Here is a 24,780-nt window from a genome sequence, read left to right as displayed (position 1 = left end):
GCTTTTTTTTACGCTGAGTAGACCAAAAGTTTAAATTAAATCTTCGTTAATGGACTAAAAATAAAGATACGAAAATTCCTCTTAACGGTAATACGATATAAATATTAAATTTATAATATTTCGAACTATAAAGTGGGCAAAATGAGATTTAAAAAAAAAAATTGATATTATCATCTTGAAAACTTAAGCGCTTTTTTGTGTTGTAAAGCCAAAACAATCTTCAAAGAAGCATAAAATGTCTATTTAGAAGTTTAATTTTAAATCCCTCTTAGCTGTACGATACTATACTTATAGTAATTACTCAAATAATTTGTTAATTTAATTCCATCTAAAGAGAAACAAGCTTAATAATACAGGTATAAATTGAATTTTTCAATGATTTTATTTATTGAATTGAAAACTCACCGTATCTTTGATATTGAATTTGAATGAAAAAGAGCTCACGATAAAAGCTTCTCATATCTCCGGTCATCATTTCTACTAGATATAAAGTAAACAGGAAATTCTATTGAGTCTGTAAAATATCATGAAACCTTTTGGAAAAAAAGCTCATAAAAATAGGTTTCCGTGAAAGAATCATACGCTCTGTGAGATTCATGACGTTCAAAAATTTCACTCTATATATATTTCAATATGAAATAAAAAAAAGTAATGAAAACATAAAAAAAAAAACCTTTTTTAATGGCAAAAGAAATTCAGTTTGTAATGGGATGCAACTAAAAATATGGATTTTTAACTGAAAAGAAAGGTCACGGCTGATGGCACTTTGCCTCAAGGGAGTTAGGCTTCCTTAGGTATATAGTAATAAAATGAAATCTACGGAAGAGACTAGACACTAGTCACTACACATTCACACACGTATGTTTATATAGATGCGTAAGTCGTAAAAAAATTTCCGTCCATTTGCAGTAAGAACAAGAAGCTTTTGAAAAGAATAAAGATAAAGTTCTTTTTCCGAGCTTTTAATCATTCTCTCTCTCTCTCTCTCTCTCTCTCTCTCTCTCTCTCTCTCTCTCTCTCTTGAAGTTCTCTGATAATTACTGTTAGATTCTAAGTGTTAAATTCTCCAACTTTGTTCTTTTATCAGCTGTTATTAATTGAATAATTTATTGAGTATGTTAGTTGAATCAGATAAAATAAATATAAATTTTTATATTAGATCTTTATTATAGTTTATGTACTTATATAATTTTTCTATTATTATTGTATTTGTAATTCATATTGTATTTAAAATTGCCATTTGGCTTGTGCCTTGGCATTAATAAACTATCAATCAATCAATCAATCAATCAATCAATCTCTCTCTCTCTCTCTCTCTCTCTCTCTCTCTCTCTCTCTCTCTCTACATCGTATTGTACTAAGTATAGAGATGTACATACACATATTTATAGTTGTTGTTCTGTGATGTATCCTTATACAACTGAACAACATTACTATTACTGTATAATATACACAGTCATGTACTATACCGAACTGGTAGTTGTTTATCACCAGGGAATATGAGAATGTGTTGATGTGTGACCTCTCGAGCCACGTTATATTACTGTTTCTAGACGGTTCACGAGAATAAATGCGATGCTTACGAGGCAACCCGCAATACATCCCAATATAGCCAATCTAAAGACTATACTACAACGGTGTACTCATGAAACTCTTAATGTTCATTTTGTCACGCTGGGTTACTTTCCTTTTTTATTTTTTTTTTACGAATAAAGCACACTCTTTTTATAGCTCATTTGTACACCTACCTGGGCTACTGCTATTAAAAGGTACATCGAGAATTACCTTTTGTTTTGTAAAATTTTATAACTAGTGTAAGTTTGATGTTTCTGTACTAAATCCATTGATTGAAGTGGATGAAATATTTTATACTGCTTTTTAAATTACCTCCATAATACTTATCATTGAATTGTGGGTGGTATTTTTTTAAGGTCTACATATTAAAGAGTAATATCATCTTGTTGAATTACGATTATTTTAAAACCTATTCGCGCTTGTATGAGCGCAAAAGGTAATATAACGCAATGGTTCACTATTTCTTGTCGAAAAAAAATATATTTTTTTACTAGTTTCATCTAATAGACAGCAATATGGATAAAAAATTGAGAGTAATAAAATTTTATTCAAACATAAAATAAATAATAAATATTTATTAAAAAAAAAAAAAAAAAAAAAATATTTATTTAAAACATTTTTAAGATTAAATTATTTTATTTGATAAAAATATAATCATTATGGATGCATAATTTAAAATCGAACATGCATCAATAGATATTGTGATGAAAAGAGTTTACAACTGGATATAACCAGTTAGGCTACACATGCACATACACCAGCATGCAGTTCTATGCAAGCATTTGGTCTCGATGTATATTTTCGCTTTCGCTCGTATTTCTTTCATCTCAATATCTGGTGGGTATCTTGCTTGTCGTTTCTACACTCTATACTCTATATGAAAGTGCAGCAAGTAATATTATACAAAGGCCGAGTAGTGTGCTGCTAAAAGGGACAGTGCAATGGCACAAGAGAGAATCGGTAGCGATGGACAACGTGGATTCCAGCGAGCGTAATAGAGATGACAATAACATGTAAGACCAGTTGTAGCGGCACACTATGTATATACTGTGCTGTATGTAGCATCAAGTATAGTGTAGTATAGTACGGAGAGGTTAGTAGCTGCATAAGAGAGGTGGTGAAGGAGGTAAGGAGAGAAGGTACTGAGAGTACTCGAGTGTGCTGCGGGGTCGAGGAACCGGCAAATGCACTGGTAGGGTGGACGGGAGAGGTGGAGTGAACGTCTCGTTGCAGTTTTAATCAAAGAGGGGGAATAGCTTTTGAAAAAAACCGCGAAGCTTTAAGAAGGCAAGCCGCGTACCCCCACTACCAAGTACCCCGCGAGCTTCTAGGCAAGACATAGACCAAGCGCTCCGAGTTGGATATTAGTGTGATAAATATTTTATTTATTCTATTGGTGGTAATTATTTTTTTTTCAATAGATAATATCAAATTTTGAAATACAAAATTTCGTTATTTTTTTTCAAGAAAATTGATTTGCTGATTAAAAAGGCAAGAAAAATTCTTGTTCAAAATTAAAAAAATTTAATCTTTTAATTAAAAAAATTGTACAAATTTTTTTTTTATTAAAAAATAAGATATTTTAATGAATAAATTTTGTGGTAATTTTAGATGTAAAAAATAAATTATAATTTTATTTGATAATATTTAGAAATAATAGTGTAAAAATAAATAAAATATTTAAATTAGAAAAGTAATTTAGTTTTTTTTTTCATGTATAGATTGTATGGAATAAAATAAATCAGAGAGGATATACTGCAGTAAAGATCCTAAATAAATTGATGCTGAATACTTGAATTTAAGTAATTTATGTGGTGTTAAAATAATGTGGGATTTATAAATACATATAAATGTGAAATTTAAGTGTCTCAAAGTGTAAAGTGTGACACGTGAATAAATATGGCTGTATAATTATAAATATTATAATGGAATCATTATTAATATAATATAAATTAATAATTGGTAATTCATACATGAGTATTTTTCGGTTCAATTATAATGATTGGAAAAAATTTTTTAAGTATGTTAATTAGTAATTAATCTGATTTGTAAATGGGGCAAAAATTTTAATATTTAACGAGTAAAATATAATGAATGGTTTTAAAAATATAAATGTAATATTATTTCGCGACGAGTGTAATAAAATGAAGGTATTTATTGAGTATATTAAGTAATAAATAAGGTAATGAAGGAATAAAAGAGTTTATAAGTTGGTGATGAAGTAGAGTTACGCGTCTAATAAAGTTGGATAAAAATCAGTGAATAAATGCAACCGCGGGTATAAAAAGATAAAAATTATTGTACGGTGAATATTTTATAAAAGTGATCGTTATTCTATTTCCTTTCGCTCCTCACCTCATTTCTTGTCCAGTTTACTTTGGTTGGCCCTATAAAATTGGTGAAGATATGGCAGGCGCCATAGAAAGTATTATATGTACGCGGCGAGGCGCAGCGGTAGCGGAACCCGAGAGGATTGAACGATAACAGGATATTTTACGGTATCGCATGAAAGCCGCCTAGGGATAATAAAAAGCGCACATCGTTCATTTCTTTGTGGAAAAGAGAAATAACCCGATACTACTACCGCTTCTTCTTCATCCATATAATAGTTGTTGTATTACACGGTACACAACTCTATACCAATATATATGTATAAACCTATCTCGGGTGCAAGATACCGTCGGATACATGCGATCAATTCTAAAACTACTTTCCTCGTGACACTATCCGAGTATACGAATATTTACATTAATCTATCTTAAAAAACGATTTAATCACTATCATAAATTTATTTTTCTGTGTCCGAATAATATTATACCTGTTAGTAATTTTTCATACAAATAACTACCATCGAAATAAAAAATTTTAACGATTTAATTTTAATTAATGACATTGATAATTGTGAACATAGATGTGGCGAATTTTTTAAATGATAAAATTCAAAAATTAATTTCATTGCTGGTGATTTAATAAATGTATCAAAGTGAATAATTTCATATCAGTGAATGAATTTTTTAACTAAAAAATTTCAATCAGGCAAATAAAAATTTTCCGACAAGAATTTATTGAAATATTAAAAAAAAAAAAATTTGTTCAGAATTTTATACTTCAATTTAATGTAAAATTTTCCGCATAAATGATGAATAACGAAGAACTATCGACGCGAATTGATAAACTCGAAGAAGGGGCAAATTTTTTCCAATCTCATCATATCCTGTCTTGGTAGCTGACAGTATACAAGTTGATGATACTTTTTAAGGAGAGATTAAAATATTTTGAAATGATTGAAGACTTGTAAGAGCATTGATTTGAAAATAAAAGATAACTTTACATATACGTGATTTTATTCGACAAGTAGTACGGAAATTGAATTCTCTTATAAATCTCCGGCTCCTTTCAAATCACCTGTTCTATTTTCTATGATGGGATTGCACGTATATTATTATTGCGATATGGATTGGGTGAAACATAAACGTGCTTATGCGACACTCCACTCAGAAATGTCTGCATCAACGTCTCGAGTGAAATTACGCCTCGCGGTGCAGCACTCCATATTTCATGTCCTCTCCAACCTGTACTTATATATCTCATATATATCTAAGCTATTCAGAATAAGCCGTAAATAAGTTTTCAGTTATTGTACAGCAAAGTAGACTTTTCTATGTTTAAATTAAATCAGAAAATCAATAAACATTAATACTATAAAAAATATCTTATTTGTTCTATAACTTATGACAGATTTCTACAAGTGAGCTTAAAGGACGTAACGCGTATAACAATGAGGGAAAGTAGGGTGTAAGTACAAGCAGAAAGAGTGAAAAAAATGAATTGTAAAAAAAAAGTTCAAATAAAATTCTCGAATAATTTGATAATGGAAAATAATGAAAGCCTTGAGCAATTACAATTACAAAGTTTCCTAAGAGGATAATTTTTACGAGGAGAACTCTTCTTTTCGATTCGTCCGCAGCCTGCTAACTTTTACATTATCTTTCACCTCTTCACTTCCGACCGATAGTAATTAGATAAATGTTTCAAGTGCTAGATCTTTTTCCTACAATTTTCTCTCAATTCTTTTTTACCAGTACGTATTTATTTTTTTTACTTTTATTTATTTATTTTTATTTCAGTCTTTATTCTTTCGTTAACTGCAATTTTATTTTTATTTCAGCTTAGTATCTTCTATCTTTACTTTATTGTTGTTTTACTGCTACGTTAAATGTATCAGTGAAAATTAAATGAACTTTTAATGTAATCCTTTAATGTCAAGCAAAGTCGGTGAAAAACGCAGCTTTTAGATTGATTTTATTTTTATCGTGTAAATTATATTATGCAGTTCAATTTTTATTTGCTTGGAATTTATCCAAAGTATCGGAAACTTTTGTAATTTCCGGGAAAATTAAATAGATTAAAATTTAATACAATAAATTCATTAAAGATTTTAACACCTTTGTTTATAGCAGTTTATATTAAAGATAGGAGCGTGATACATATGATTTATTTATTAGCAAAATTTTAACGCAGTAGTTAAGGTATACAAAATTGTAAATAAATAAAAATAAATATTTACTGTAAAAAAATTTATGATTTTTTTCTTTTTATAAAATAAAATTGCTAGACAAGATAGTCCGTAATAAATATTTAAAAATTTATGTGTTTTATTAAGCAAATTACACTTTTAATTATACCGTTAATCATTTGAACTTTTAGATGAACATAAAATTATTTACAACAAGATAATTTATGGTTTAAGTTCAATTTAAGATAAAATAAAAAAATTTAAATAGTGAATGAATAATATAAATAATACGTCCTAAAATAATCTACAAAAGAAATATATTTGAGTAATTTCAGAGAATATATAGACGCGAATTACCGTCAAAATGGTTGAAGGTTAATTCAATGCAAAATAGACAGACATTTTGCAGAACCGACCGTAGAATTGGTGAAAATGTATAGAAGGGCCCTACCCTGTAGTTGCAGAGCTACCGCAATGAAATGTATATATCTTCACCATTTATATATTAATACATAAATGTATAAGTTGTATTATAGCTTTAGGTTTCTTCGCTGTTCTTGTTGGCTTGGCTGAAGAACCTAAGATGAAATGAAATAAAAGGAAAAATATAAAGGACGGTAGCATCAGAGTAGAAGTGAAAGGGAATGAGACGTGAGACGTGAGACGTGAGACATGAGATCTCGACGATCTATTGCCTACCCTTGTGGCGTACGCGCGAGACTGAAATTACGTGTTCTACGTGAGATTAAAGTGTCAGTCGACCTCTCGAAGGAGTTCCGTCTTATCTATTATCCGCTCCTCGCGAGAGTCACTGTATATTCCTGACACACTGGGCACATGCATCTTTTTTATTTTTATTCTATTCTATACCTTCTCAAACCTTAACCCCAGATATATTTTATTTTTCACCGGTGAATTAATACACGATTTGCCTCAATTTTATAACCATTTTTCATGTCTCCTGTCGGAATAAAACGCTCTAATTTCATTGCATTCTTCATCGTGTCATGATGCTATAAAGTCACGTTTTATTTTTTTAATCCACATCAAATGTCAACTGTTACTTTATTATTTTATAAAAGTTGTGTCAACTTTGAACACTAGAAATTTTATTATTCTACTCAACAGTTTCCAACTTGACATATATTTTATTTATCTATTCATTTTTTTTTTTATTTTTTCGAAGGATAATTGTCGTTGAAATTTATTTTATTTAAATAAATCACATCAAGTTTTCACGTAATTAAATAATTAAACCGTCGGCGCAGTTGAAATTACCAAGCTGTCAATCTAAAAAGATATTTCCGAGATTCAATAATTAATTAAGACATTGAGATAAATGTTAATACGAACGTTTTAAATGTTAAGTTTTATTAAAAAAAAAAAAAAAAAAAAAAAAAAAACTCAGGTTATTTTTTATTGTTCTATTAAGAGAAAATATATAAATAAAAATTTCTTAAGCTGACTTCAATGTGATATTTATGGCTCAAATGGGTTGAAAACTCCGAAGATTTTTCTTGACATTATAAAAGAAATTTCTGGACTGCATAAATAAAACTCAATATTAAATTTATGACATATCAGTACAGTTAAAAAAAAAAAAAAATAGGTCACACAGTAAATCAGAGAATGTAATAGAGAATAAAAAATAGTAATCCATCAATAGTAGAGTACAGTAATCTCTGAGTTTTTCGTAAAAAAGGTGAAATAAGTGAATAATCCAGGATAAAAAACGAATAGCACACAGAGTGTGATAGTAAATATAAAGCAGTCAAAAAGTAGAATGTATTGAAGTAACAGAGCTTACGATACGAGGCCGTCACGTTTGCCGAGCCAGTAGACATCGGGGTTTTACAAAAGAGTAAAGTACACATTGTATCGTCAAAAGTAAAAGAATTGGGTACACACAAAGGATCTGCTGTAGGACACAGGACGCTCCTCTGTAACTCTATGCATGCACGTATGTTACTAAGGACTCTCGACTATCGCACGAAGTATCCACTATTATATGTTACCTTTATCGGCTGAAATATGGACCGGGTATAAAAAGAAAAAAAATACAAGTTACATCCATGGAAATAGAACGAGCCAGTGGATAACGATTGTTGCCGAAGGGGAAAATATCGTGTGCAACATTTCTCCGTCGTCTTTTACCCGCTGATGTTTTCCGAGTGAATGAGGTAAATCGTCGTCGTCGTCCTTTCTACGTTCCATCTTTTTATCCACCTACTTTTTTGCTCATCATCAAGTAGAATAATAGCATGTCGTTTTCTCCCATTGAAACGGTATATTTTCCTGATCTTCATCGACAGATTCACCTCGCTGCTACTTAACTCCCTACTACGATAAACTGTACTGTGACACTCTTCCGCAACTAATGCCGCTGTCTCATACACGACCTTCCACATTCGCTTCCTTAAAGATAACAATGTTATTTTCTAGCACTAATTTATATTTTATCTAATACATGTTTCAATCATACATCTACGTTTCTATAGAAGACTTATGCAATAATTCATTGAAAAAAAAAAAAAAAAAAAAAAAAAAAAAAAAACCATCGACATATCTTATGTATTCCATTAAGAAACATACATATTGAAAATGTTAAAAATTCCGAACTCTATTTAAATTCTTTTCGACGATTTTCCGAATTTAAAATTAAAATGAACTCAAATTAAATATTATTCATAGAAAATAAGCTCGTACATTTAAAATATATATCTCACTAAATATAAATTATTTATGAAAAATAAAACTCACAAATTTAACTCAGCTGCTAAAATATTCAAACTTTCCAGTGCGTCAAAAATTTTTCAGCGTAAAAAAGCTATTGCTTGAAGCTCTCCTACTGTAGTGTAACCTGTCAGCCGTCAGTAAATATACCCAAATGATTTTATAACTTTAGACTCAAAACTTTAAGACAGTACGTGTTATTGCAATAAATATTTTTATGATTGAATTTTATGCACAGCAGCAACTTCAGTTTTAATCTTAAAGATCACGATCATCTTGTGTTGAACTTGGACACTTTCTACTTACAATCTTTGTTGTACTTTCTTAATACACATAATCATAATAATAATACCCACCACAGTGATTACTCCTCCTTCTCTAACCATTCCTATTATTATTACTATTACAATTATCAGCTTACAAAATTACAATCCATAACTACATATAATAGGTTTATCACAAACATTGTTATGGTATAACACGTGTGACACTATACCGAGTCGACAGAGTGAAGTCAGCTTAACGAATTTATGCAAAGTTGATATCTTACCGCACCAGAATGTCAAAAAGACTTCTATACCATAGATACCTCAACAGTTAAAATAACACCCTCTGCTCTGTCATTTTGTATTTCACGATTTGGCAAATGCCTTGTGTCTAGTCGCATCCCGACCATCATTCGTATGAATACACTGTGCATATTCTAAATTTATAGATATATCCATACACCTATATATCTATATCTATATCTATGTATTACAAAATAGCGTATAGTCTCGCTGATGGTGTAGCAGAGGCAGTGGTGACAGTGGTGATGGTAGTAGCAATAGTAGTAGTGTTAGCACTAGTGTTACTATTGGTAGCAATGTTACAGCGGAGCTAGTACTCGGAAAATCTTGTCACAAACGTGGCGGCAGACGGACGAGATGGTACTGTATGACTATGAACCCTCCGTTTCAGTCCTTCGTATTCGCTCGACATTTCGTATTCCACTCACGCAAGTTATGTGAAGCGCTTGGCGTGTGCCACATAACACATACAGTGTGTAATTCACGTCCTTTACATAGATATATATTTATATATATGCATGTGTTACGTTACGCATGTACACTCTCGTAATTTTCTCGTCTCTTTTCTTCCGTATGCACACATATTCCTATTCGTCAGTTCCCGTCATTCTACGTATGCTCCCTATGTATGTATACACGTGTATTTACGTAATTCTTGCTCACATCCCACAACACACTGCGTATGAACGTGCTCAGTGCAGATAGGAAGTAAGCGTGCAGTAAGACACGTGTCGTCACATAACACATCGACCTGAAATCCCATATAATATTGCCACAACCAATTGCGACAAAGTCTTCGTGCTTGGTGATTTTAATTCGGTGAATCTGTCTTTGTCATTTTTACTTTGATATATTCATAGAAAAAAAATTATTTCTTTATATTATTATTATGAGTTTTACTTGTATACCAATTCTGGTTTTTACAAGGCTGATTGTGTCTCAGCGTCTCCACATATAGTTTTTTCTCTCTATTATCATCGTATGTTCTTCGCTTTTATATTGTCAACACAATCTTTCACCTCATCCACTTTTATTATCAACATAATCCAATATATTATCCACTTTTTTATTATCAACATATTCCAATATCTTTCCATTTTTTATTATCAACATTTTTTTTGCACTTTCTTTAAATTATCAACATATTATTCTTGCATATATCTTTTATTATTCTCCATGCGGCTGTGGACCGACTTGTGCTTTCTGTACAGCATTTACCTTATTCCTCACCCCTTTCGGTCGGTTGTTGGAATAGTGGCGATGGGGAAACCACAGAAAAAACCCATGCCAGACAGTTCGGCTACCGGAGCGACCCCCGACGGTTGGTGTTGGAACTATTCTAACTACCGTCGGGGCTCGAACCCTCGCCTCACGGCATGATGTGCGACCGAACTAACGGGATAATGACTTAGTCCGCTCGGCCATCATGCCGCTAATTATTTTTTTATATTAAAATAAATAATAACAATGATAAATCAGAAATAATTAAAGCTTGGTAAAAATCTGTACCTCTCTATAACGAATAGAATAATAAGAGAATCAGGTCAATTAATTGTATTATTCAAAAGATATAATTTTAATTAACCTCATCATACTCATAAAAAAAGTTTACTAAATATTTTTAAAAATTAATTTTTTATATAAAATTGTTTATTAATTAACTTTAAACTGCATGGAATTTGCCTATTAATATTTAACTAATTTAAAAAGGATTTAAGTGTTGAGACCAAGGATTTCATTTTTAAGCGATAGTAGAACATACCTGCTCGCTTCGCGCTCAAAACGTGCAACCACTGAAAATCACTCTTTAGGTATTAATATATTCCTTTAGACAATATGAGCTCTAAAGTATCAATAACCAGCGTAATGAAATCAACGCTTCATCATAAATTCTAATATTAATAATAATAATGAAAGCATTGTTTGAAATTTGATTCGGATAGGTGGTAGTGGTACATAAGCTAACTTTGGTAATTCTGTCTTGGGTCTTCTGGTAACAAACATATAATCTAAACATGTAGTGCTGATGCAGTTAAGCCATTGAACATTTATCTTCATATATATCTAGGTGCATGAACATCCAGAGGACGCAAATGTATCTCAACATGCTATGTACCAAGGAGAGCATGGATTACACATTCACACTGTCCATGCGACGTGTAGGCTCCCTTGGCTTTTGGGCAGATACTGTTGAGTCGTACGAGTCGTAACTGGATTAGATATGCATTACATTCTCTATATATACTACTAGTGTTAATATTATCATGTGTCAATAGTTATTTCACGAATGAATCAATTAAATGATATCATCACACTATGTCATTTCATGGAAATAACTGTCACATATTTCAATTAAAAAGTTCAAGTTGTTGAATATTATATCTAACTTAATTTTTCTGGAGATAGTCGGAAAATAATAATTAATACTTGAGGTAAATTTCAGTTGACTTTGCTACGAGCTTAATATTTTTGTTGTACAACTCAGATGAGGGAAACTTTTATTATTTTTATCACGAGAGAAAAATTCTCCAATTTCTCTCTCTAGAAAATTTATATTTAATTAATTTTTAGTTGCACAAACTTCATTTTTTGCATGAATTTTTAACAGGAATAAGCAAACCAGACCTGAGTGATACTTCAAGCTCTTCCGAATAAAAAATAAACATAAAATAGACTTACAAAAAAAAGAAAGCTCACATTTTTAGAGATTCTATCTTCATATCTCAATCCGGGCCTACAATATTATCTCTTACTGAGGATTCCAATAAAAAAATCAAGTTATTTTTCGATCGAGTTTTGGTGGTTTGATCCTACCAGAATTTTCAGTGGAGTAAATTTAGTTGATCGGATAAACTTGTCAGCGAGGCAGAATTAAGTCTAGAAAATATTTAGAATTTTGCATATTCTGAAGAGCTGATTCATTTTTTTCTAAATTGATCTTATAAGTAGTAAAAAGGTAAATAGTCAGTCTACATGATATTTTTTTTTCCTTTTTTTTTTTTTAAATACAATCCAATAACTATATCCATAAAAATAAATCAGTTAAAGAGTAGACTAAGATAATTGAGATACTTTTAGAGTAAATAGACTTATATCAAGTCTAAATAGTACGTCTATAATAGTTTGGAAGCATTTACAAACGAGTTGTAAGTAAAGAGCGTAGTCGCCCAGAGCAATCTATTCAAAGTAGCTATTCCATTTCCAGTGATGTTCACTGGGTGATGATTGTACGAGTAGATGGGAGTATATTGTTGCTACGTAGCAGCATTAACCTCCAACAACTATCGGTTTTGTAGTAATAGCGATAGTAGCATGAGTAGTAACAAAAGTAGCATTTGCCCATTGGTACTGTGTACTGTTTATATCGAGGATATTTGCCAAGAACGAGAACAATCTGAATATGCTGTGAGGCCAGGAGGGCTATCGTATACTGTTTGATGTTTGTATCATGCTGCTAGCTGTATTACTACATCTATGTGCTAATACACTGAACATACATAGGTAGACCCCTTTATACACCTATAGCTATGTATTAAGGTTCTATTTCGTGTTAGGGATGTCAATCAACTGGACACCTTATTACATGGTATTTGCGTGACGCAAACACTCCTCTATGATCACCAACGGTATGGTATATTGGCAAATGGCTTTAGATGTCCATTTCAATGATATTCTAATGCCTAAGGTAATAATAATACGTAAACCCATTAATAATTTCGGTCTATTTAATTATAGACTGGTGCAAATCAATATTATTAATTATTGTGGCTTCCGGTTACTCTTTGATAATTACTCATATTCACTATAAATACATGGAATTATTTCATTTTGCGACTTTGTTTATCTTCTTAACCTCTTAAAAAATTTATTTTATAATTTGCATTAATTAGCGACTATTCAATATTCCGAAATTTTTATTTTAAATTCAATTTTAAGTTGTACACCCTATTTTATGTTTTAGGGCACTAAATTAAATAAATATCTTCGATAGTTAAATTAAAATCCTTGACATATAATTGTCTACAATTCTGAAATAAAAAGAGAACATTGAATGTATAAAATAAAAATGATTCACTTCTATAAAATAGCCAAATTAAGTAATAAGAGCAAATAAGTGAATCGAAGCGTTAATCGCTTTAAATAAATAAAATTTATTATCGTTTGACCAGTCAGACATTGATTAATTTACCAATTAGATACTGTGTTATATTATTCTACATGGGTTTATTATTTTTCGACAATGCGGACAAGTAGAAGAGAGGATGAGTGTTTGGCGATGCAGCATTAGAGCCCGGAGAGACTGAGTAAGAGAGAAATACTCGATAATAGTTTCTAGATGAACTAGTACTCTCTCTCTGGTTCTGTTGCACAGTAAACTATCCAACTGTGAATATACAATCGATCTATCTCCATGTGGTTAGTTTCTATATTTCCGGTTGGATATGCAAATCGTTAACACGCAGGTACTAGGTAAAATACGCTCTGCACATACACCTACGGATCTGTGTATCAATATATATCTGTAGAGAGTACATAGGTATGTTGTTGCGTGATCGTAGCGGCAGATCAAACGATAGCTCTTGTCATATTAGTTTCTGTCCTTTTCGGGGATTCTCTTTGTGTTGATATTTTCGTGTATGGGAAAATTTACCAAATTGGTAGAGAATGAGAAAGACGGGGATAAAGGGACGGTGAAATGCTAGTTAGGGTAAGGGTCGTTGGTATTGGTGTTGGTGGTAGCGCCAGTAAAGGATAAATAGAAGTGGAAGTGGAAGCGGAAGTGATGGAACTGGAGAGAAAGGGATGACAGTGAGGGTTCAGAGTTGAAGGCATTTTGGAGACTCGGGAGACTAAAATCGGTACTGACTACACAGATGGCAAATTTAGTTGTCGCTTTAGCGTTAGCATATCCGTTCAACCTGATAACTATTCATGGAGCGGTTATCCACGGTAATCGTAATTATTAGATAATGAGCGTCGTTCGGAGAGTAACATATATTATGTATATACATACTCCCATATACATGCCGGTTTGACCAATGAATAGAATTATGTATGATTATTACTAGGGTGTGCCAAAATGTAACTTCCTTGATGGACCTTTTAAAATTGGAATTTTCAGTTCCGCTTTTGAAATCAGCTGTGTTTAGGCCTTTCCTAAGATATTTTGGGGTAAGACGATAGATTTTATTTTCATAGAATTTTTTAGCAGGAGGTTTAATTGGGCACTTCCGGCGAAAATTTGAATTTTCAGCGGAAGTGCCCTAACTAAGCTCCAGTTAAAAAATTCTATGAAAATCAAATTTATCGTCTTACCCCAAAATATCTTAGGAAAGGCCTAAACACAGCTGATTTCAAAAGTGGAACTGAAAATTCCAATTTTATAAGGTCCATCAAGGAAGTTACATTTTGGCACACCCTATTATATACACATAAAGTTAACGAGGATGTTTCATAGAAGAGCTACCAAAGAGCCGCATTTATTCCATAGATTTAGAAAATATAATTGTTTATTTTATAATATTATTATAGAGAATCTCTGAGATTGTAATGTATATATTACTACAGGTCAGAAATAAATATTTATGTCATCTTTGTATATTTATTTTGAAAGAAACTGTTCAATTCATTGTATGTTGAATGTTTAATTACTAAAATAAATATTGAAAATGTTTGATCATTGAAATAAACAAAAACGGTAGATATTATCATTTTATTGAGAGTTATTAAATACTAAATATTCGTACATGTAATACAATGAATCTTCATCGAATTCATTGAGGAGTGTATGATAAAACTCCCGGTATTAAAAAGTTCAATGACATATACACCGTAAATATTCATGCAACATTTATATTTTATTTTTAGTTCAATATTTTTTTCTATACTTTTTTTTAAACTCTATGTTTGAGCTTATCAATATCAATATTCTCATTTCTCGGGCTCATAATAATCAACAATGTATACGACAGGTAGTCGCTGCTTTAAAAATAATAAAATCAACTTCATAATACCGGATTCTAATGAAGAGCAAGTACCTTTATAAAACTCAGGGATAATTTTTTCCCATTTATTCCCATAACGAGGCATGGTTCACTAATATAAAAAAATGATGTTTTCTGCTTATGTTATTAGCACGATATTAAAGCCGGTATTCGAAATTGATATTTCATTTGGTATTATTAATTGAGTATTATGAGTTTCAATGAACTCTGTAAAGCATGCATTGTTAAAAAAATGTATGCATAGAGAAGTTTTTTCCCATTATTTCACATAATAATTTTCCTGATTTAATTACAATGACTGCTGCAATTCAATGATGAAAATCTAAACGATTTGAATTTATGCATGAAAATTTTTTTTATAATCTATTGAAACTATTTTTCTAACTTTTTTTTTTTTTTTTTTTTTTTTGATTAAACAAGTATTGCGAATAGTAAACAATTATATACAGCGTATACACATGTTTATACATGTACATTGATATAAATATGGTAATACATAATCGAATGTAGCTGGATCGAGTAATGTTAGTGGGAAACCGATACGCTCTGGGAAAACGAAACAGAAAGGGTGTATCTAGTAGGGAAACCGCAGATTCAATGAATACGATTTGAAGCGTCAATGTTGAATTCTACGATGGTTTGTTTTGAGTGCAGTAACACGTACGTATGCCGACGTCATGCAAAGTAAACCCATCTTGTTATATTCCCGTTTTATTTTATTTTTTATTTCTCTTTCAGTACACTAGTGTCTAGTGTCTTGTTTCTTTTATACTTTTTAGCATAACAGTAGACAGGTCGGATGCATTCAGAAACATTTTTACAAGTCAAATAGAGTAAAAGCATCATTCGAGAGACCAAGCTATGCATCAGTGCTGTGTGGATCAAGCTATACATACACTTAACGGATACGAATCTGGGTTAATGAGTTTAATCGACTCACAAGATTTAATTCTTAACCTGTTCTATATTAACGGGTTGATTTTTTTAGTTTTACAGTTAGCGACTACTTTTTTTCGCAAGTTTAATAACTATGTGCAAAATACGTGGCTTTGGAATAAGTCGAGATATTTTTAACGAGAAACATCTTTTTTTTTCTTTTCTTGTAATTACTTTTTCCTATTACGACTTGGAGGAATCTAAAGAGATTTTAGTAATTAATGAATCCTCAAGTAATCAGATTATTCATTTCATTGTATATTCAGATTTTATTAATTAAATTATTAGATCTTATTTTTAAAAAGAGGATTGGATTCTCGTTTCTTGCATACTTTTTTTAATAATTTAAATAATTTTTTTTTTTTTTTTAACTAATCAGATATTCACGTTGGAAAAATGTCGAATGTAAATATAAGTTTTATTAGCTAATGGATTAATAACTTTAAAATACTCTTTTTTCGTTACAATATTTACGAATCGTCTCACGAATGGTCCTGCAGTCAAGCAAAGTAGTTGGAGTTCGAGTTACAAACGAATATTGGTTAAAGTGTGTATCGGTTATGAGCCACTAGGCGGCAGTAGTAATTGGGGGCCAGTTGCTATCAAATCAACTCCGAAGAAAACTCCTATCTGTACTGTGTATATGTACCTGGCGAGCAAGTGAGCCTCTATATCTGCTCCAATATCATATCACATTGCATATAGCCAGCAACTCAATCGAATGGAATGGCATAAAATAATAAAATAAAAAGTATTATTTCAAGCTCAACCAATACAACAAAATTTCCCGCATCTGTTGACTTGAATAAGCTCGTTGTTAAATAAAATACACATGAGTAATTTTCAACAGAAATATCTATAAATATATTTTTTTTTGTAATCATTATTGGTCTCTTACATCAGTTTGAGATGAACAGATTTTAATTGGAACTGTAAATAAGCCCTTGTACGGATTTTTTTTATTCTCAAGAGTTGAGAGGTCATTACAGAGGCCAAATTGGTGGTTATTTTATGTCTAGTCTTTACAGAAAATGTAAGTTTCTACATTAAAGCCCAGTAAGAGGATGCTGCAGAGTGTACCCTACTTCGGGTACTAGTGTATCTTGAAAAAGTTCTTCAGCATCGCATCGTCGAGGATTGCCGACTAGAAAATGTCGGACAATAGAATTCTGTTTGGCGACTGTTGACACCTTGTTCTACAGCATCTTTCTTTGTCTGATCTTATCTCTGTTTCTGTTTCTCTTTAAAGTTGAACACCACCTTCCTCGTCTTCTCGTTCTTCTGGTAGAGCTTTTTCACCAGTTGCGACTACTCTATTGTCGAGATTTTTCTTTTATCTCAACCCATTTCATGGTGGACTCTGGAGACAAGTCCCCTTGTCTTATATTTCTTTTTTGTGATTTTGTTAGGTGTTTTTTTATTGCCACGTCACACACTTGTCAGCTCATTGTCTTTTTAAATCACCCCGTGTCAATCATAGCTCGAAAAGGTCCGATCGACTGTACACATAGCGTTCAATAGTAACAGTGAAAATAAATAAATAGAAGGGGATGAAATTCAGCTGCCCAAGAAACAAAAAAAAATAAATAAAGTATATTGAACAATAAAAAAAATAAGTAATGATTCCCTTAAATTGAGAACTTTGATAATAGCTCCTAGGTGAGTTGGCTTGGAAAACCTTCAAGCGGAATTTAACTCGCTCCTTCTCGCTCTATCTTTAGACAAAGATCCATCGGCTAATCTGCAGCTCTAACTCTCTGGTGCAAGAGAGAACGAAATTAAACAAAGGATAAAGGAGCGAAAAAAGCATTGTATGTCTAGGGTGGTACTAGATTAAAAATAAAAAGTAATGATATTAAATGAGTTTAAAGTAAAATTAAACAAAAGAATCGATAAATATACAAGGGGATAGTTTGAAAACAGTATCGCGATTAGTCGCAAGATATAAAGCCAACGGTGGTTATTTATCGTGCGGTAAAGTTGTTAGGCCAACCGGATAATTAGCTTTTCCATGCTTCAACTCTATAGCTTTTGTTTGGTAGACTGCCCCATGGGATACGAACGTATAACTACAGTTAACTTTAAAGGTACTTGCTAAGTCGCGCTCTGATCCTATTTATCTGTGGTCATTATCCTACATTTATTTGAATATATATACATATATATATATATATCTGTATATATTGTAACTTAAGCTCACTCTTTACTAGTTGGTACGAATATACATTTTTAGTACTCAGCTTTATACTTTGTAAATTTATTTTTTTTTTTAGGTTTCATGTAGAACTTATGAACTTATATTTTATTCATTTTAAAAAATTATGAAAATCTTTTTTGTTAATTCAGAGATTTAAAATTTAAAAAATAAATTAAATTTTTGCAAGAAAAAAAAACTAAGTAAAAATTTTATTACAAACCATGGAGAAATTAATTGATATAGATGGAATAAAGTTATTGTACAGCAATTATAAAAAATATGAATGAATAAAAAGTTTAAAAAAAATGTTCCAATTGAAATAAACAGCCGAAGCAAATACAACGAGATCTTAACCTAAAACATTGAAAGTCGGTTGATAATTAAAATGAGTCGAGATATTTGAGCGCTAGCAGACCTTGTAGGGTTGGGGTGGCTGGGTGGAAAACGACGATATTAAAGATTCAAATGGACTGAGTTCAATGGCTTGGTCGAAGGCAGCTGCAGAGTGTACGACTATAACGGAGTTTATATAATATTGTTAATATAAAAACGTAATATAAGAAGTTTGATACTTTTCAGAGTCCCGACAGCGTTCGTCTCAGTTGCAATCCACTCTCATTAACTTCCTGAGGCTGATCCAGGATCCCTTTTAGCGGTACAGAGACCGATAATCTCTTTCGTCGTGCAAACGATCAGGATAGACGTTTTTCCAATTAAGCGAGCGCTATGGTACCACTCGTTGGGCAACAGCGTAACGAAAACGACCAATTAATTCTACAGGCATGACCTCTAGCGAATCCAACGAGCGCTCAAACTATCCCATTTTAAAAATTTTTTTTTATCACGCTTTAATTTTTTCCTTTTACCTTTTTTCACTTGCGTCCCACTATATTTTTTCATCACACGGTGGTGCGTATTGTGATAGAAAAAGGATAAAAAGTCGGGTGGTATTTGATGCCCAGGCGATACGCTACCAGTGTGATCTCCGGTGATTCGAAAAATACCTAAAAATCGGGCGTGGTCTGTTGTGTATACGTCACACTGAGGACTCAATAATAAAAAAAAATAGCCCAGAGAAATAGTATACGTTGACTCACGTATGTGGGATGAAAATGTATCCGCACTTGATCTGAATAACGCCCAGGATATTCAGGACTATGCTGCCGTGCAAATTCTCACAAAACGAGGCCATTGCACACACACACTCACACATTCTCACAACTCCTGGCTGGACCTATGTATAGGAGCTATATATTTTGTGTGGAACCGTGCAATGTCCAATCGCTGATGGAGCCACATCAGGAGGTAAACGAATTTGCGATACGACATTGAGATGATTACTGCTAGTTTTTTTTTTTTTTTAAGCGAGATTTTAGTTTCTTTTCTATATCGATAGCGACATCGAGAAACACCACTAGGGGCGGATTTAATTTTGACGAGGACATTTAGCCTGAGCTTTGATCCGATTTTTCTTCGTTGAAAGCTTAACGGTTCGATGAATTTATGATAAAAAATTGTTTGTCAGCAGCCACTTTGATATTTTTGATGATGTGAATATTAAATACTCAGCAATAAATAAAATATTATTACTTAGAGATACAGCTTGACTGAAATGGCAAAATAATAGAGAGATATAAAAAAGTTTGTAATAAAAAAAGTTGAGAAAATATCTAACGGAAACACAATATCCGTCTTCCCGGAGAATAAACTTTTTAAACAGTCACTCACCTTCTGGCTCGACCGCTCCCCCATCTAGGTCCAAGAAAACTAGTACAGTATATAAGAACGCACTATATAAAATTCCAGAGAGCAGGGAGAGCAAAAATAAAATACTTTTACCAGAACAAAAGTTACAGAGCTCTATAAATATTGCAGAAATGCAGAAGGCTTTATACCTTCCTTCCGCTTACGCTTGTGTTACCTTCCTTCGGTGGTACATTTTTTCATTCTCTCTCTATTCTTCTAACATTTATATCATTTTGTTATAAATATATATATATATATATATATATATATATATATATATATATATATATATATATATATATATATATATATATATATACATCATCATATATTGTTCTTTGTCTAGTGACCCGTGTCTGATTTCTCCGCGAGTCACCCTCGTTATTCAAGTCTCTGTCAATCCTTTGTTCGCTCGTCTCGTTTTGCCACTTGTACTTCCACTTCCGCTTTCTTTTTACAGTGAGATCAGTTTTTGGACACGTGTCATTCATAGTACGTGACGTATTTCTTTTAAAAACTTTTATTTATTTTTTTTTTTTATTCAATATCGTGCTCCCATCTGAATCAAAGAACTTGAAGAAAGTAACTTTGATCTTTATATAAAAATAAATAAAATAAACGGAATATGTACACAGGAAATCCATCAAGTGAAGATTCTTTTCAAAGCAATTTCTAAAAACTCAATATCTTTAAAGTTTTTAAAGGGATCATCTCTATACGGTATGAATTAAAAAATAAAATCGATGAAATCGTGATTAATTATTTTTGTATAACCTAAAAAAAAAAAGCTTGATAAATATTTAAAAAAAAACTTCAGATTGAAACTTAAATTACTTTTGCAATCTATATATTTTATTACTAAAGAATAAATGTAATTTCGATAAATTGATCCTTGATTGTTAGTATATTATTGTATTATAAGTTTTCTGTGAAAAATATGATATTTGAATTGTTTCGACAGCTAATTTGAATAATTTGAAATCAACTTTCTTAATAAAGTAAATTGAAATGATAAATATAAAATTATATCCATAGAGATGTCAGTTATAGTATTACGTATATATAGCTAAAAGACGACGGGTATTGCAGGCAAACGAAAAAATGGCAGAGCAATAAGAAGCGAGAGATATTAAAGATAAATAAAGACAGAAATATCATAAAAGTGGACTTTTATCTTAAACCATTTCTAGTATCCAAAAACGAAAAAAAGCTCAGGAGATTCTTTCGACAATTTTTTTCATATATTTCTGAACAGTCTCTTCTCGACATTTTAAGGATCATAGTCAAAGAAATTTAATAACATTAGTGTACTATGTAAAATACTCGCTCCAAGAGGTATCTTAAATCATCTTAGAAGTTTACTCATTCAAGTGGATAATGTTACTGTAATATTATATAATAACCAATTAATTTGTAAGTTCATAAGTTTCTTATTATAAAATCGTATTTTATCTCATAAATCCCTCATTAAAAATGAACCCTTGCAAATATGAACTCCTTATTACGTTTAAAATAATGCTAAAACTAAAACGTTAATTTTTTATCTTGTTTTTTTTCAGAGTTTGTACCAGCTCTCCAATACACAGTATTAGAGTAGACCAAATATACATATGCGCAGTAGATAGATAGTAGATAAAGAGTTGAAAGGTATAAAGCACATTCATGTATCAAGAGAGAGACTTTGTGTCCTGGGTATACGAATCCCCTGGTGAGACTCGCCAAGTACATTTTATCCTTTAAGATGTGGGCGCGGGTGTTGATGTCTCGGGTCTTCCGGGAGCTGACTAGGCACTGGATCTACGGCAACTAAGAGATATCTCTTGACTTCCTCTCTTTTGCTCTTGTGTATCTTCTTCACCGGAGCAGGGTCTGAGTAAAAGTCTGCACCGGCGAGTTAAACTCCTTTGCTCACATTTAGTGCAAGAAGTCTACTTCGTTCTCTTTACTCAGCTTCTAAAATTACAACTGTAACTACACCACTGTAAATTTTATACACATTTAATGGTATTTATAAATGTTACGGTATATGATGGCTGTACAAATTTAATTGTAAAGCTGGACAATTGTGGTAAGCTCTTCGCGCCGCCACATCATTTCTCCACTGTTATTAATTTATACTGCACTAAATTATACTATATACATACTACTGTCATCCTAAATAATTTCCCGGGGACTGTAGATAGTGGTCATTATAAATTACGTCTTTTAATATATTTATAATTACGCCTCAGACCAAGATTATCATCTTTTTAATTTTCATGTTACTCTAAATTATAATATATATCTCTGTGGCTTTTTATCTTTCTTTTAAAAGTCATGGATGCTTTTCCGGAAGCTGCATAATGAGATAATAGTGTACGTGCGTAATATTATTGTATTACTTTGTAGAAAATGTAAATTTGTTTATCGTTAAGATATTAATCTTTGTTTAACGTTTTAAATTAACGTCAAAATAATTTGGATTTATCTGATCGTTGCCAACGGCTGAGTTTTGCTGAAAAAACTTATATTTTTTTTTTTTTATATCACGACACTTGGATGGCTACCAAATAATTACCTCAAGAGCCAAAGAAGCATTCTTATACCAAAAAACACGATAATTTATTTATCAACCTCAGCAAACAATAATTATTGCGCTGGAAAAAAATTCAATGACGATAAGACATGAGTTTGATGTCATGTAATTTTAAAACTACAAAAAATTTCAACATACAATCCAACAGTACTCCTCTAACAGCCAATTATTCAAAGTTATAAAAGTAAAAAGTATTTATTTTTATTTTAATATTTTTTCTGAAGACAATCAACGGTATGAAATCGTAAAATAAAAAGTTATATTCATAATGATATAATATAAAGTTTATTTCAACAATTAGTCTTAATTGCTTTTAATGATACTTTTAAAAGTTGTTTCAATACTTGCAAAACTCAATATAATAATAATGATAGTAATAATAATTATTAAAAATAATTAAATTTTATTTACACACCGATGGGGATAACTAGCAGTAATAATAATTTATATAAGATTTCTAATGCAGACACAAATAACTTTAATTCACTTTCTTGCCCGAGGAGGGATATGGAGAAGATAAAGGAGAACCAGAATAAGAAACGACGCAGCAGCAAAGCCTAAAGCCTTAAGCCTCTGCTGTTCTTCTTCTTCATGCTCATCCTCCTCTTCTTGTTCCTCTCGTGAATCAAGAAATTGCGCACAGTCTGATTGGATGATCACTATTAAATCTAGACATAAATCTCATTCCCTTTTAATTCATGCTTAGAAAAACAAGGTTCATCTTCTTCCTCTTACTTTTATTCTTATTCTTTCTCTACTTAAACTTCTCGACGGCCTTACACGGATATATCTACCACCGCCTAGCCGTATAATTTATCGCCTTGAGCTTAGGTTCTTCAAATCTTATTTTTTGTTTTTCTCAGTCTCAGTACCTTTCTCTCAGCTTGTATACCTTTACTTTACTTTACTTTGCTTTATTTATTTTTTTCCAATCCCAGATAAAAATAAGACTACATACTATCTCATTTGCGCTACCCTACATCCCAGCACGCAATTCCCAATTCGCAATACACAGTACACAATCATATTACATCATAATATATACTATACATAAATACAAACTTCGGACTCGATCTTGTTTTTCCATTTCGACCCTTATTTTCCTTAAATTTTTCTCTGTTATCTCGCGAAACATGTTGTTAGAAATTTTTTTATTTTTATTTATTTATGTACCGGTAACCCATCCACCAAATTTCATTTCATTTTTATAAAATATCATCAGCAACTTATCACGAAAAAAAAGTTATCCTCTTGTCAGATATCAAAGCCAGAGAAATGTAGCTTAGTTTTTTTTTCTCTTCGCATTTAACCTTTAGAAGGGTTTTTTATTTACCTCATTTTATAACTTTTCACGAATTCTTGTTTTCAATTGCCCTCAGGCTTTTTCACTTCGCATTGTACTGTATCATACTCTCGTTTTTTATTTAACTTTTTTGATAGCAACCGAAAACATCGCGCATTTGGCTGGCACTTCCTTTCGGTCCGTTCGTAAGTATTAGCGGGAAACCGTGCGTCAGATATCGGGGAGAAAAACCTATCAGAGTGTTGGTTACTTTTCATATAAAAATAAATATATAGAAGATTATTATAAAAATTTTTCTATCTCAAGTGAAATCTATTTTCATTTCAATGGATTTATATTTGATGGTTCAGTGGAAAGAATCTAAAAATTTTTTTACCTCCGTGTAATGAAAACTGTCTTATCGTCTTTCGTGTCGAACAGCCCGACTAGATATAGAAGCGAAAGGAATGAAGCCGCAGTTGAAGCGCCGGCAGAAGTCGCAGAGGTAACAGTATAAAAGCCCGTAGGATAACTTGTGAATGTCATGACACGCACGACGGCACCACACCAGTAGTTGAGACGAGAAAAGTCCTTGTCATTTGTTTTAACCCGAAATTTGCTCCGAGGGAATTTGAATACACAGTGA

At 31.7% G+C, this 24,780-nt stretch overlaps 1 protein-coding gene and 2 long non-coding RNA genes across 3 annotated transcripts in view; 2 read left to right on the top strand and 1 right to left on the bottom strand.

Moving 5' to 3' along the window:
* LOC141529865 (uncharacterized) overlaps positions 1–24,780 on the bottom strand; it is a 117,557-nt gene that overhangs the window by 29,004 nt on the left and 63,773 nt on the right. The gene's annotated exons all lie outside the window — the stretch shown is intronic.
* The window catches only part of LOC141529869 (uncharacterized), a 91,230-nt gene that overhangs the window by 26,946 nt on the left and 39,504 nt on the right, over positions 1–24,780 (top strand). The gene's annotated exons all lie outside the window — the stretch shown is intronic.
* LOC141529314 (uncharacterized) lies at positions 2,891–6,125 on the top strand. Its single transcript, XR_012479581.1, has 3 exons — positions 2,891–3,066; positions 3,297–5,656; positions 5,744–6,125. It is a non-coding gene; the product is annotated as an uncharacterized LOC141529314 (long non-coding RNA).

Source organism: Cotesia typhae, unplaced genomic scaffold (assembly GCF_013202065.1).
Source record: "Cotesia typhae breed Kobodo isofemale line unplaced genomic scaffold, CoteBio_Ctyphae contig_48, whole genome shotgun sequence".
In the NCBI taxonomy this organism is placed as follows: Eukaryota; Metazoa; Arthropoda; class Insecta; order Hymenoptera; family Braconidae; genus Cotesia; species Cotesia typhae.
This window is presented reverse-complemented; position numbering and strand designations above follow the sequence as displayed.